The sequence below is a fragment of the Thermobia domestica genome, chromosome 12, assembly GCF_964235325.1.
Source record: "Thermobia domestica chromosome 12, izTheDome1.hap1.1, whole genome shotgun sequence".
NCBI lineage: Eukaryota > Metazoa > Arthropoda > Insecta > Zygentoma > Lepismatidae > Thermobia > Thermobia domestica.
In genome coordinates this window covers 202,630,563-202,643,209 of record NC_137465.1, presented here as the reverse complement: position 1 = coordinate 202,643,209, position 12,647 = coordinate 202,630,563, and the positions used below count along the sequence as shown (strand labels likewise).

Below are 12,647 nucleotides of genomic sequence, written 5' to 3'. Positions count from 1 at the left end.
TTTGTTTATTGGCCGTGATAAAATGAAAAAGCAAATTATTGAATTATTAAATGTATGTTTATAATAAACTGAATTTAGTGTGTAATGTATTGTTTGTTTAGCATATCTGTGCGATATTATTGTGGATGTAAGTATCAGGCTTTAGAGTGTTGTACGTAGGTTTTTGATTGGAAAGCATATACCTATACGTCGCGTAGATTTTTCGAAGATGAAACTAACATATTTTGTTTTAGCGTTTTTTCAGAATAATAAACTCAGACCCTGTTATAACGAGAAAAAAAAATACAGTGAATGTAAGAATTTTTATCCACGTAAATCTTTCCATGTATCCGTGAATAGATTTCTATGGTTCTCTATGATCTAGGAAACAAACTAAGGACTGGAAAGTGCTGAATTGCAGTAATACAGTTTCTATAATCGGGTTTGAAATCTTACACGTCCTCTCAAGATTTTATTGACGAAATCTTGATGAATCAAAATTCTCCTTGACATCATCCATTTTAACATCATACTAAAATGAAATATCTTTTGAAACAAGCTGTCTGATGATTGTGTTACTCTGTACAAACATATTATACTGTACAATGTTTCACAATAACGTAACAAAATAGTTTACAAAATTGCCTTGCAATACCAGACATTTATTTATGACATGCAAATAAACAACAACTGAAATGACAGTAATATGATTGAAAAAAAAAAATAAAAAAAAAAAAACAAAAAAAAAAACTTGTTTCTCAAAATTATGATCACTGATAATTAAAACCTGAAGACTATGGGTTCACAGTATTAAAATTCAAATGTGCATTCGATTTCGACTGTTTCTAAAGCAAATTAATAATTCATTCTACCGTTCATTTTCAGTAACAAGACGTACATCTACTGTTTAATGTAGAATCTGAACATGTTCTCCTACAGGCCCGCAACCAGCCACAGTGGTTTGGGGGGCCAAGTCATTAAAAATTCTCTTGCACATATCTAAATTGTGCTTTGTGTTGAGGTCTGGAGGGGCCAGCCTCCCTCTAGTTGCGGGCCTGTTCTCCTACCGGAAATCGAGCGTTGGTATCGCATTCCAAGACACGTCTACTAACCACACATCTACGAGGAAGCTACAAAGTAAGTGTGGAGTCCCACAATTCTAGCGAGGACCGAATTTACTAAACCCCCCATTAGTCTTCCTCGTCTTAAGTCTTTCCAACACGACTTGATAATTGACTCAAATGTATGAAAATTCCGTTCTTCATGTTAGTAAAGGCAATATGAATTCGTGTATATATATATATATATTTCAATGTAAAATTTTAATTTATATTTTTCGATATTTTATTATTCTAACTCAGACCTATTGGTATTTTACTTATTTGAATTACAAGTAGGAATGGTATCGAAACGAGACTGTACAGTCTCAGTTGACAAATAGTGGTTTCAATCTTGATCTCGTCTCGCGCCGAAAATCGCAATGTTGATGTCGGTCTCGTCTCGATAAAGAAATGCCTGTCTCAACCTCGGTCTCGGTCTCAAGGGACAAGTCTCGATCTCGTCTCGATAGTCTCAAAATAAATTGTGTGAAATAAAAAATGCATAAGTAATACTATCTTATAGCCTGTCGTTCCCTATTTTTATTTTTTCACTTTATTCTTGATTGGAGAATTCTTCCAGATCGCGCACCATTTCATAGCTAAGTAGTTGACGCTCGTGTTTTCTCTGTGTGTGTTCGCTGGTTCAGTCCTCAGTAGGTGTATCAAACCTTGAATAAAATCTGAATAACGATCTAAACTCCAATTTAAACGATTAATCTTAAGCGGGTATGGTGACTCGGTGGTAGAGTACTTATCCTTAGTAGGTGGGGTCCGTGGTTCGATCCCCGCCCAAGTAGCCTACGTTTGTGGTGGACAACATCATGTGCGTGGGTTTTATCAGGGTTCTCCCTTTCCCCCACATTCTCATTCCACCAATTTTTTCCATTATCGTTCACTTGCTTTAATCACCGTTTCCCGTAGCCTAAAGGGCATAATCGTAGGACGTTAAACTGTAAGATTTCATTTAATTTAATCTTGTTTCGTGTAGCCTCAATACTGACTATACAATTAACCAATCAACTGACAACTCCAATATTCTTGGTTGTTCCTTTCTTGTTGAAAAGTTTTATTTAATACCACATACCAGATAACACAAAAGACAGTATTAAGAGTATATTTAATCATTCCGAAATTCAAATTTTTGAGATTTCTCATTTGTGATCCCTTACATTCTTCTTTGACAGTTGTGTTCAGCACAGAAAACCAGACAGAATATCTTCACATATAATGGACAATAGGTTGTTTCAAGTTGATGAAATCCTTCATTACCGTTCCACTTGTCCGAGTTTAATTTACACTTTTTAATACATACTTCCTTTCCACTATATGATGAGTCTTTGTCCACAGTGTCATAGTAGAGTACTCACTTTTGCAAGGTCAGGAGTTCAAAGTACTGTTCTATAAGGTAGGCGAACGCTAAAAAACACTCAAGCCAGAGCATAGGCGACGCCACAGTGGGTGCAGTGGGTGCAGCTACACCCACATTAACTTCGATTTTCAGATTTCCTACAATAATCCTTTCTATTTTGTATATTTACAGTTTCCTATGTTTGGATATATATTTGTGTGAAGTTACTTGCTATCATACAGTGTTTTTCTAGTTTTTCTTTTACTAAAGGGATTATTTTTGAGATCTTAAGTCTCAATACAGCAGAGCGTTCTGGCAACAATGTTAGGATGTGTTATCACTTCCCAGCCTGCACCCACATTACCAAAATCCTGGCGCCGCCTATGAGCCAGAGCACTTGAGATAAGTGTAACACCAAGTATCATGACTTACACTACGTTGCCAAATCTCTCATAGATGTGAATCAGAGTTGCACATTGAAATCCATATTAATCCCTAAAATTTGTTTTCATTGCTCCTTTCGTATATAGCAATTGGATTGGATTGGATTAAATTTATCGTACTTTTCAGCAAGAGAGTTCTATGAGACGCGGACCTACAGCTTAACGTGGGATCCGAACGACATAAGCCCCTGCCGGGAACCGAACTTGCGTTTACTACGCCAAAGATGCGTATGCTATCCACATAGACACGGGGGAGCTCCGTATACAGGAATAAATGTTTCTCTTTTTTGTTTTCATTAGGAAGGTATATGATTTTGTGACTACATTAAAGCACCGCCCCTAGTCATCAATTAGCTCAACCCACATCAGTCCGACTGATTCTTTTTAAATAGATACATATTGGAAGGTAAACACAACGTCAGATAATATGAGTAATGGACATTTTACGAAGATTCCATGAGATAATAATAATATTAATAACAATAAATATCAAACTCCATGCAATTATTTGGGCATGGCGCCAGAAAACAGTGTTGCCAATTTGGAGGGAAAGTTTCTAAATCCAGTGGATTCAACTTCTAGGATGACAAAATAAATTATTTTTTGTTTAGCGACTATTTTGATGATTTTCAAATGAAGATTTGGCTACTTTTGTACTGAGAATAAGTTGTTTGTCTGTAATCAATTACTATTTATTCAAAGTTGATATATTTCCTTTATTTCTTTTTGTTTTAATCAGGACAAGTGATAATGAATTGCCAAAGTATACAATGTACTATCCCACCCAATCCCTCTTTGTTTTCTGTTACCCTGTTCTTTAACGGGAAAAAAATTCTAAGCTCCAATGTAATCTATTTGCACAACTTCCGCTCAGAAGTACTAAAGAATACAGAAAGCATTAATAGCAAGCAGATCAGCTGTAGAAGCATGAGTTAAGTGAAGTGAATGAACTTATAATGAAGAGAACGTTTCAGTGTCATTCAATTACAGGGCCGACCCTAGGCAATTTGCCGCCCCATGTAATGGCATCATTTGCGGTCCCCCCTTTCCCTAGAAAGAAAAAATCTTAAAAGCCACGATCCATCATGAAGAAGGAAAGGGAGGGAAATAACACTCGCACTCAGAAAGGCCTAAACACTACAAATAAAATCTCGTTGTGTCTTTTTTTCTTTAAATAATAATCTATTATGTTAGTGAAAGATAAAGGAAACACATCTGCAGAGGAAAGATGGTAATCCTTTTTATAGAATTCAATATCGAGCTTCAATCTCAATACATCAGTATGCAATTCAGTGCAACTAGCTCTTTTATCTTTATTTCTTGATTTTCCTTGTATATCTGTTAATTTTTTTTTAAAAAATGAACTTGTTTTTACCTTCAATGATAAGGAACTTGTTTGTGACGAAGATAAGACTAGTTTTCATATCAAAACTGTGATAACTAACTAAATGGAACAGGTGTTCCCTACTTTTCGAGAATTGAGTTCTTGTATTTGACAACAATCAAGCAATTCATGCTAGGATTTGTTTGACCATTTGCTTTAGCACTGTCCATGTGATTTTAAACTAATGTGCGCTAAATAAGATTTATGAACGTAGTATTCAAATAGAAAGTCAGCTTATTAAATTTAACTACCATCATTATGAAGTCTCTTTCCAACAAGAAATATTTATTTTAAATAATATAGGTATGACAGATTTTGCCGACCCGTGCAAATGCACGTATTGCATGTATGGTAGAGCCGGCTCTTTTCAGATAGGTCACAATATACGGGGAAAACTACTGCAGAGGGTGAATGTTAGATTTTTTTCTGGACTTCGTATGAGTATTTTATAGTGTTAACTGAGCCAGATAACACACACACACACACACACACACACACACACACACACACACACACACACACATATATATATATATATATATATATATATATATATATATATATATATATATATATATATATATATATATATATATATATATATATATAATTGATTCATAACGGTGCAGTGGGTAAAGAGTATTACTATACTACAATAATGGAACGAGTAGTATAGTGGGATTATAGTGTATTGCAGCGTTTCCCAACCGGTGTGCCGCGAATGGGTCGCTGGTTTGCCGCCAGGAAATCGAAACAAAATTATTAATTCTATAGCAATCAAATTGCAAGACATAGAGAAAAAGGTATATTTGTATTTCACATTACTACTATGAAACTAAAATTTAAAGTTTCATACTGTGTTACTTTTCTGTAGAACATTTTTCTGCACATTTCTTATTTTGGAAAAAAAAAGTATTTGTTATAATTGTTATGACCATTATTGCTTCTTTATTGTTGCAGACTATTTCCTAACTTGAAATTTTAAAATATTATTCAATCCTTCCGGCAAAGTAAACATGCATACGAATTACCTACATTTGTGTTTTAAAAGTAAAAGATATTTGTTTGTTCGTTCGTTATTTAGTGATCTTCCTTCTTAGTGAAAGGTTGGATACAGTTTTCGAAAAAGAAAGTGTATTTTTAACAACTTGAGTCCTATATCTGATTGCAATTGCTTTCTATTTTTAAATTAAAATGAAAAATAATTTACCACGGGGAAAAACCAGTGATCGAGCTTTCTTCTCTGAGAGAAGGATGTCAGTAATCAGAAAAAAATACTAGTCTTTTATATTTTTAAATAATAATAATAATAATAATAATAATAATAATAATAATAATAATAATAATAATAATAATAATAATAATAATAATAATAATAATAATAATATGTGCTGCGAGAATTCAAGTTACCCTGAAGTGTGCCGCAAGTTGAAAAAGGTTGGGAAACGCTGGTGTATTGCCTGTCTCATGGAGACCATTACCCAAATGATTCATGACATTTCATTCAGATGTGACAGATAGTAGAATAAAAGAGATTGAATAAAAATAATAATAAGAATGCATAATGTAATTAATTAATATTCAGAATAAAAGAAACAATTACACATAGCTATAAGTCAAATGCACAAATATATTACGGTATTAAAGAAAGAAGCATACAATAACTACAAATGCATGTAAATTGCTAATAGATAATTTTGACTTGTTATACTATACCATACATTAGTTATAATTTCTTTTTGAGTTTATATTTAATGTCCTGACGACAGCTACTCAGAGACTTCATGTCGAAGCTCTGAACGGAACGAAGTGAATCCGAAATGGTGGAAGCCGAATGAATGATCGATTCCGAAAGAAAGAATTCAAAAGAATGAATCTTGGTTTATAAAATCTGCCTTTTTATACTCGTAAATGTCCTTGTTTGTCACAACTAGTTGGCACTATATTCTTGAATCTTAGACCAGTCAAATAATAGTTTTCTGATAAATATTATTGTTATGTATACGAATATAGTGTTGGTTATTTTTGTTTTTCTGTTCAGTTTCGGAAAATCCGTGTATTTGTTCACCAGAACTTCATCAGATATTTTGTTTTTAACTTTTCTTGCCAACAATAGATCAGATCACAGATGCACATATCGAGGTCAGCTAGGTGTTATGTTATAGCTTGTTGTGGGAAAGTTTATTTTCCAGTTCACACAACCTTGGCCTCAGGTTATTCTTATTTTTGGATACTTTGACTATTTTCTCACCTTCCGCGTATCAAATATTCGCACTGAAAAATATTTTAATTGTTTATTCTGTTCCATGTTAATAAAAAAACTTTATGCACTATTAAGTGATAATTCACTTATTATATGATACAGAAATATTGTGGCTGTTTTTAGCGACTTTTTACCCAACATTGAAGTCACTATATGTGTTACTTAGCAACTTTTAGTGTCATTCTGGCAACACTGCCACGAAAACAGTCCAGACCAGTGCTATTCAAAAGGGGGTTCGCGAAGATGTTTCTGGCAGTACGTAATCCTAAAATAAGCATATTTCCAATATTTATTGAGTGATCATAGTTGGAGATAATCCTCCTCAGTAGAACTGGATGTCTCTCATATGTTTTGAAATTTCTCATGTTAATTTTTACGGATATGCAATTTATCTCCCTGCAAGTAGTTTTTAGATTGGCACACAGATTGTGGGTCTCTATTTGTCCCCCATTTTAAGAAACGGAACAAGTGTATTAAGTTTAATAAATTCATTTCGATTTAATTTCCTTTAAACAGCTTCAGGGGCACACAATTGGATGGCGAACTGTGTCTAGGGGTACGCGTAGGGTTGCCAATTAGCCGGTTTTCAACCGGCCTGGCCGGAAATATTGCTCTTATTTTGATTAAAGCCGGTAAACGGTACAAATTTCTTACCAGCCCCATAACAACCGTTTTTTTTCAAATTTGTATCTAGTTCGAAGCAATTTCATCTAGTTCGAAGTATAGATTTAAAAAGTAAATTTCATTCTCTAAATCCAAAACTGTCACGTTTCACCATCTATCAACGATTAATACGGTATATTTTCTTCATCAGTTTAGATAATTTTAAAGAGATGACAGGGACTGTATCAGGAAAAATTTAAGGAATTTTATATATTTATTGAGAGTGAAAAAGGACTTTTTAAAGCAGTCTGCTCTAGTTAAAGTATAAGTTTAAAGAATAAATTTCATTTTCCAAATCCAAAATTGTCACGTAAAGATTAATAAATTTTTTCATATGTTTAGATAATTTTAAAGAAGTGGCAGTTACTGGTAAATACAATAAAATGATCAATGCCGATTTCAGTTTCTCATTTACGGCACAATATCTATTAAGCTTATTAGTGAATGTATTAAGGATATGCAGAATACTGGTGCTAATGCACATTTGTTCATGGTAGTACATTTTCTTCCCATGGATGGGTCTGAACAGAGATACTTCATACTTAGACCTATATCATAGGGAATTTTGAGGGGGTGCCAGTTTTTTATTTTCCAGAGTTGGCAACCGTAGGTACGTGAGAAAAAAAGGTTGAATACTACTGGTCCAGACTGTGTTAAAGAATCACTTAAAGCATAGAAAAATGAAGCAAACCGTGTGTTTGAATTTCAGGAACTATTGTACACCTGCGTGATAGCCATAGAGATTTCGGCGCCCGGGGCGAAGTAGAATTCGGCGTCCCCCTACACTTATCACACTAAGCCTTTCCTTCCCTTTTTTATTTATAAGAAAAAGAACAGCTACTGTTATACTACACTGAATTATTATTATTATTATTATTATTATTATTATTATTATTATTATTATTATTATTATTATTATTATTATTATTATTATTATTATTATTATTATTATTATTATTTGAAGACCATTGTAACAGCCAAAAGTGATCATTATGTATTCTTTTACAAATAAGAGCTGTTTTCAAGAGGAGTATTTGAATTTTTTTATTAAACTTGACAAAACTACCTTTGTTTGTAAACAAATCCACTTGAAGAACAGTTACGGAAATTTTCAACTATTTGTAACGTTTCATACTATCGATAAGAAATGAAATTTCAATACATTAGAGACTATGAATTTCTAAAATGTTCGAAATAGGTGACAGCATTAATTTCCATTAATAATTCTAAACTTTTGTAATTTTATTCTGTATGTGACCCCACAAATAGCATTTTAATTTCGATTCTTTTAATATCAGCAATTAAACGGGTTGAACTTGTTAATGATAGACATTCTTTTATTACTCTCAGGGGACGGTGGCGTGGTATTATTGTTTTAAATGAATATGCCCCAACATAACATGGGGATGACGATATAAAAGACACTTTTTAAGAAGTATCACGGGTATTCGACCAAGTCCCGCGATACCATATGAAAATTCTATTAGAGGATTCAGTGCGAAGGTAGAGTAACAGGATGTTTTCAAATCGGTTATAGGGAAAGAAAGTCTGCATAAGGAAGGTAATGACAACGGGGTTAGTTTCGTGAACTTTGGAACATCCAAAATCCTTATCGTGAAGAGTGCAAAATTCCCACACCACGACGTTCATAAATACACATGGACCTCACCAGATGGAAGAACACAATCAAATTGATCACGTTTTAGTAGATAGAAGAAGACAGTCTAGCATAATTAATATTCTCACGTTAAGAGGACCCGAATGTGACACTGATCATTTTCTGGTAGCAGCAATAACAAGAGAAAGTGATTGTCGTGGAATAAAGAGAATATTCAACATCTGAAAACCAAGAGGTTTAGTTTATAGAAATTAGAGAAGAACCAGGCGAGAGGGGAATACCATATTGAAGTGTAATAAATTGTCTTTCTGTGAGGTTTTGAGAGCTCTAATGTTGGGGATACGTAGGTTCAAATTAGGGATAGCATTAAAATTTCAGCAAGAGAAAAATTGGGGCATGCGGAAATAAGTAGGAACAAATTATTTTTCGACCAGGAATGATATAACTACACTAAATTTCGTTTACATCAGACGGGAAACTTCCAAAATATTAAGAAGAAAGAAACGCGATTTTTTGAAAGCTTAAATTAATAAATTTAAAGATAATAGTAAAAGAAAAAATCGAGACATGTTTAAGGTCATCAACGAATTTAAGAAAGGGTATCAACCTCGTGTGTATATAATAAAGAGAGACGTCAGAACAATTCTTACTAATACGGATAGCATCTTGAATAGATGTAAAGATTTCTTTCACGATTTGCTTAACACACAGCCAAAAACTAATGTTTGTGGGGAAAGGGAAATGCACAGCAGAACCATAAATTTCAGAACCTAGCCGAACAGAAGTAAAAAATGCAATAAAGAAATTAAAGAAACACAAATCTCCGGGTGTACTCGAAATTTTGGCTTAGTTAATTTTAGCTAGAGAGGAAAATTGTGGAACAAACTACACAAACTCATTCTCCTTATCTGAACAAGGAGGAATTACCATAAGAGTGAGTGGAAAGAATGAATTATTATTGTTCCAACTCACAAGGAAAGCGAGAAAGCGGATTGTAATAATTTTAGCGGCATTTCTCTTGTGTCAACATCCTATAAAACCCTCTCAAACATTTTATTAACAAGATTGATCACATGCGCGGATGAAATTATTGGAGATTATCAGTGTACATTTAGACGAAAACAATCAACTAAGGACCAGATATTTGCCATTCGACAAACATTCAAAAAGAAATGGGAATACAATACCCTAGTACATCAATTATTTACTGATTTTAGAAAGGCTTACGATTCTATTAGAAGAGAAATATTGTGCAAGATTCTTGCAGAATATGGAATACTGAAAGAAGCTAGTTTAATTAAGATGTTTAAACGAATCCCAAAGTAAAGCCCGAGTAGGAAAATTCTTGTCCACGAGCTTCTTCGTCGAGAATGGCCTGAAACAGATGAAACGTTGTCGACATTATTATTCAACTTTATTCTGGATTACTCTATAAGGAAAATCAAAGATAGCAACCTGAGCCTAGAGCTGAATGGTACTCTCCAGGTTATCGCGTATGCTGATGATGTAAATCTGGTAGAAGAAGATAGGCGAACAATAGAAGGAAATGCAGAGGCATTATTAAATCCTTGCAGGCTTAGAAGTAAATGCAGAGAAAACTAAATACATGGAAGTTCACTTGGATTTTAATACAGGGGCGTCATTTAGGGGGGAGGGCAGGATTGGGCAATTGTCCCCCCAAGAGGAACACATACTTTAATCGATTGTCTACTATACACTAGTACAAAACGTTAAAATCTTAAGTCGGCGGTGCTCTTGGCCCCCTCAAGAGAGGTCTGAAATAACGTCCGTGTTTTAATACTGCAAATTATGCATACGTCAAAGTATCAAATAATATTTTCGATAAAGTTGATATTTTCTAATATGTAGAATCAATATTAACACACCGAAATCATATCCACGAAGAAATTAAATGACGACTGAAAGCAGGGAATTCGTGTTCAGTTCAAAATCTTTAGTCGTAGTGAATTCTGTCAAGGAATTTGAAGATCAAAATTTATACAAAGATAATTATACCTGTTGTTCTGTATTGTTGTGAAACATGGTCGCTTACTTTAAAAGAATACAGACAAAGTATTTGAGGATAAAATCCAGGGACGAATATTCGGACCCTATTTTTATAGAGGAACGGTTATCGGGAATGGCGGAAACTTCATAACGAGGAACTGCATAATTTACACCCTTTACCAAACATTGTTAGGGTCGTCAAATCTAGGAGGCTGAGGTGAGAAGGTCGTGTAGCGAGAACGAAAGAAAGCAGGAGAGCTTTCAAAGTTTTGATTAGAAATCCAACCGGAAAACGTACATTAGGAAGACGAAGATGCATATGAAAGGACAATATTAAAATGAATCTGGCAGAAATAGAAATACAAGATAGAAACTGGATTCAGTTGGGTAAGGACAGAAGTCATTGGAGAGGTTTTATGAACGCGGCATTGAACCTCGGGGTTCTTTAGTCTATAGAGTTAATTATTTTACGGTTAAAAATAATTTGTGAAATATAACGGAAATTCAGAAGGTTTGTGTTTTGTCTGTATGTAGATAGATAAAACAAAACACAACTGATACGTATACACAAAAAACATACATATAAGTAGTTGATGGAGAAATGATCCCAATAAATTCCTTTAAATTGGAAGCATTTCATGTCAATGGAATAAAAAATAAACATTGGTAGTGATTAGTCTTTGAAAAAGACGAAATTCGTTGGGCTAAGTTCTGACTCTATTATGCTCCCACTCTAAGATTTCGAATATGTTATTATTTCTCTTGTTTACCTTCATTTTTAATATTCCTGTGCAAACAGCAGCTTGCGTGTGTCTCTTCACTCCTCTCATTTTCACACTTTCATTCTCACCATCGTGATTACTCTGATTGGGTAGAAAAGCAAACTCATCACCATCACAATACTGAACATGTATTTCAGACTTTGACCGTTTCCGATTTTGACAACGCTTCTGTGTACACTATAAGTCATTACTCGACACTTTGTATATCACATCGTCATTAACAAATCGTACATAATAACTTTCTTTAAGTAATAAGTAAAAACTTGTTGTGACTCTTATTGAAATATTTGAATCGCGAGCGGGGTGGGCAAGAAAATTTGTAACAAGTGTATTTCTTTGCAAACCGATAACAATATTCATTTAATAAGGCACCGATTCTTTTAGAGGGCGCCGCGTCGTATACTCTTTTCCGACACCTTTTCTTTCTTCTTGCTCGTTCGGCGCCCCCTTGCTATCAGCTCCCGGGGCAACAGCCCCGGTCACTCCCCCCCCTTAGCTACGGCTCTGGTGATAGCTTATTTAAAAAATTAACAACAACCAATATTAATATGGTTGTTTACTCACTTACCGTAGCCAGATGTCCACAGCGAAATAGTATTGATGTATAGATGTATAAATAACGGCTAATATCTGCAACTAAATATAAAGAAATCTTACATTTATAACGGGAAAACAGTCTTTCACACGCAGAGAAAGTAAACACAATCATTATCACAACGACTGCATCGCAATCGCAGTGTTCTGATAATGTTGAATGGGAAAAGTAAGCTTCTCTGCCATCTATCGTGAAAAATAGGAAACTGTTTCTTATATCTTTGTATTATATGACGGGAGAATTTCTTCGGTGGCGCATAGGGTAAGTCTTTACTTTGACTCCAACTGTGACTTTAATCGGTTCTTATAGGTTCAGTTACTTCCTGGAACTGTTTGTGCGTGAATCACTTGTTAGAATGTTGTGTGCCTTTGGTGACGTCTTAGTTCATATTTTTCCCACTAGGTGTCTGTGTAGTCATATGGTAGTTGGTTAGTAGTCACATGTTCTGTGTGCATGTATGTGTGT

General features: G+C 34.2%; 1 protein-coding gene across 3 annotated transcripts in view; it reads right to left on the bottom strand.

Moving 5' to 3' along the window:
- Positions 1-12,317, bottom strand: part of LOC145666937 (retinol dehydrogenase 14-like) — a 51,691-nt gene extending 39,374 nt beyond the window's left edge. The window contains exon 1 of one of the 3 annotated variants that reach the window (XM_081734551.1): positions 12,156-12,317. The gene's annotated coding sequence lies outside the window, so the exon portion shown is untranslated. Of the gene's footprint in view, positions 1-11,575; positions 12,003-12,155 lie in introns of those variants that run through there. The other 2 variants (XM_081734550.1, XM_081734552.1) reach the window with 2 other exon arrangements.
- Between the last annotated feature and the right edge of the window lie 330 nt (positions 12,318-12,647).